The sequence below is a fragment of the Orycteropus afer genome, unplaced genomic scaffold, assembly GCF_000298275.1.
Source record: "Orycteropus afer afer isolate SDZICR_OR568_19922 unplaced genomic scaffold, OryAfe1.0 scaffold00066, whole genome shotgun sequence".
NCBI classification, from domain to species: domain Eukaryota; kingdom Metazoa; phylum Chordata; class Mammalia; order Tubulidentata; family Orycteropodidae; genus Orycteropus; species Orycteropus afer.
This window is the reverse complement of record NW_006921653.1, coordinates 3322741-3326106: the sequence shown is the minus strand read 5'-3', so window position 1 is coordinate 3326106 and position 3366 is coordinate 3322741. Positions and strand designations below refer to the sequence as shown.

The following is a 3366-nucleotide window of genomic DNA, read 5'->3' as shown; positions in this document are numbered from 1 at the left end:
GCCAAGCCGCTCCAAAGGCACTCAGTTGTCTCGCTCCATGGGTCAGCTCCTGTACTCTCTTAATCAGGTCTCCCGCTGCTTCCATTTATCTGTCACTACTTCTTGTTTTCTGTGCCCTCTCTGGTGTTTCAGCTCTTCTCATTTTCTTCTGAGTCCTCACCAGAATTGCCTCTGATGTCCATAATACCACCAATACTCTCTTCAAGACAACCTAGGCTTTTGCTGTTAAGCACCTTAAAACTCTTCTAGGCTCTACTCACTTTCTAATTCCAAAACTGCTTCCACATTTTAGGTATCTGTTAGCACAGCCTCCCACTCCTGGTACCAAATCTGTCTTACTAATCTATTGCTTTTGTAACAGAAATAACAAAACTGGATGGCTTTAACAAAAAGAGATATATTCTTTCACAGTTTAGGAGGCTAGAAGTCCAAATTCAGGGTGCCAGCTCAAGAGGAAGATTTTCTCTCTTTCTCGGTTCTGGAAGAAGATCCTTGTTTTCTCCCATTATCTGTGGGACTGATGTTCCTTTGAGATCCCCATGTGTCTTAGAATCAATCTCCCACTAGGTCTAGGAGGTTCCTAGTGCAGGGATCTTGGGTCCAAAGCATGTGCTCCGCCTAAGGTCTTCTTTTTCTATGATACTGAGGTCTCTCCTTCTCTGTTCACTTCTCCCTCCTTTTAATACTGTAAGACAAAAGATGATGAAGACTACACCCCAGGGAAACTCCCTAATTTTGGATGATAGTTGTGATCTGTGTAAAAGTGTTTCATCCCATCCTAATCCTCTTACAACCTATTGTTGATCACATCAGATCACATCATGGGGTATGATTACAAGATTACATAAATGTCAAATCAGTGATAATTATGGCTCAGCTAAGATAACACATATTTTTGAGGGAAACAGTTCAATCCATGACACAAACATTGGTGCATTTATAAAACTATTATATTTTTATCATAACACCAAATCATGCACAGATCAATAACTGGTTTTGCTATCATTTTTATAAAATTTAGAATTAAGGGCTTATTCCATAAGTAGGAAAATTAAATTTGACTTTTTCAATTCAATTTCCACCAGTTTTCAGGGAATAAAATCCAATTTAAATGAATGACGGATGACTGTAGTCTATTTGAGATTTCTTTTTTGTCATGATGTTTGTGATGGTAAATGACCCTCTCTTAGTGTAGGGAAATAATCTTGCTATCCATTTTATACCATTTTAAAAATGTTACATTGACAGTGACAAATGTTTTCAAACTATCAAATGATAAACATTTCAAATAAAAAAGGGACACTTTTGAACTGGATTTTATTTCAAATTCTTAAATTTTGAAATAACATAGTAAGAGTCCAAAGATCCTGAGGTGGGTCTTTGCTTGCATGGTTATGTACCTACACAGTTTTAGGAAAAAATGTGGCTGGCATAGAGGGGTGAAGAGTACAGGATGGGAGGATGTGGGGGCACAAGAGGATAAGAAAAAGTGTGTTGTTGTCTTGTGCAATCAGTCAATTCTGATTTATGGCATCCCTATATATTTCAGAATAGAAATGCCCTGTAGGGTTTTCTTGGCTGTACTAAAGTGTGCCTGACCTAAGCCATAGTATTTCTAATTGACTCATATGCATGTGAAAGATGGACAATAAATAAGGTAGAACAAAGAAGAATTAATGCCTTTGAATCATGGTGTTGGAAAGAATATTAAATATATCATGGACTGTCTGAAGAGCAAACAAACCTGTCTTGGAAGAAGTATCCAAAATGCTCATTAGAAGCAAGGATGATGAGAGTTCATCTCACTTTCTTAGGACATGTAGTCATGAGATACCAGGCCCTGGAGAAGGATATCATGCTTGGTAAAGTAGAGAATCAGCAAAAAAGAGGAAGACCCGTAATGAGATGGATTGACAGTGGCTACACCAATGGGCTCAGATACAGTAATGACTGTAGAAATGGCACGGGACCAGGCAGTATTTCAGTCTGTTGTACATGATGTCACTGTGAGTTGGAATCAACTCTATGGAACCTAACAAAAAGAGCAACAACAATAATCTTTACAGAAGGAATCTGTGGGTGCACTCTAAACAACTAAACAAAAAATTACCTATTCAAACCCACACAAAGGCACCTTAAAAGACAGGCCTATCATCAGCTTTCAAAAGATCCCAACATTGAAAGTGCTATAGAGTAGTTCTATTATCACACATGAGGTTATCATGAGTTGGAAACAACTCCATGGCAACTAACAAGGATAGCAGTCTTTGTGGAAGCAGGTTGTCAGGTCTTTTCTACAGTGGCGCCATTAGGTGGGTTTGAAATGCCAAACTTTTGGTTACCAGCCAAGTGCAAACTATGTGCAATGAAGGAATCTTGGGAGACTAGACCGAGATAAATTCAGAGAAGTAAGGGAGTAGGTATGGTGAACACAAACAATGTAAACTGTTAGTCCCTTTATTTGTAAGGTGGGGAAAGTCATAGTGCCTAGCTTTGGTGGAGTGCCTACCTCTACCTAAGGCATTTTGAATGCTAACCAGAAGGTTGGCAGTTCAAACCCATCAGCCACTCCTTGGAAGAAAGACTGGGCAATCTACTTCTGCAGTGATACTCTCTCGGAAACCCAAGGAAGGGTGCTATGAGTCAGATCTCACTCAATGGTGGTGAGTTTTTTTTTTTTTTTTTTTTTTTTAAATGGCCTGAAGGTTTTTTAAAACCCTTTTAAACCACTAAGGAATACATGATAAATTTTCAGAAATGGCATGATATTTTTTTTTTTCCACTAAAAATTTGTGTATTCTCTAAGCTCCCAGAAGACAGGGAATGTTCCTGTCTTTCACAGCTATGCCCCAGTGCCCAGAGTATCCTTGGCAGACAAGCCTTCACTGATACACTGTACTTAGAGAAATAATTTTGTAGGATGTATAATTAAAACTAAACCACAAAATTATTCCTGGTATATAATTGAATCCATTTTCATTCTTAAGTAATAACACTTTCTGACTACTCTTAAGAGACAGTTGTTAGAAGCCTTAGTAAATCCTTTGATTTTTAGAACATTTGAAATTTAGAAAAGATTTATAAAATAATTAAGATTAACAACCAAATATTGTATTTCTGTTTTGGTCTTCTGCTTAGCGACTGTTTAAGCCACTACTATGTGTCAGGGTCTGTGTTCAGTGCAGATTACTGAAGTGCATCTAAGAACTCAGGTGAATCTTCTCTAATAACACATTACAGTTGTTTCCATTTTATCTGTGTTTAAGTGAAATTAGTTTCTAGTTAGGCTAGTTTGTTGTGGGTTTTTTTTTTTTTTTTTTAATTCTTGTTCTTAAGAACATAAGATAGAAGATAGGAAGAGAGAAA

The 3366-nt window shown here is 37.4% G+C and overlaps 1 protein-coding gene across 1 annotated transcript in view; it reads left to right on the top strand.

The window, feature by feature from the left end:
* Positions 1-3366, top strand: part of MED12L (mediator complex subunit 12L) — a 518530-nt gene that overhangs the window by 451782 nt on the left and 63382 nt on the right. The window lies entirely within an intron of this gene.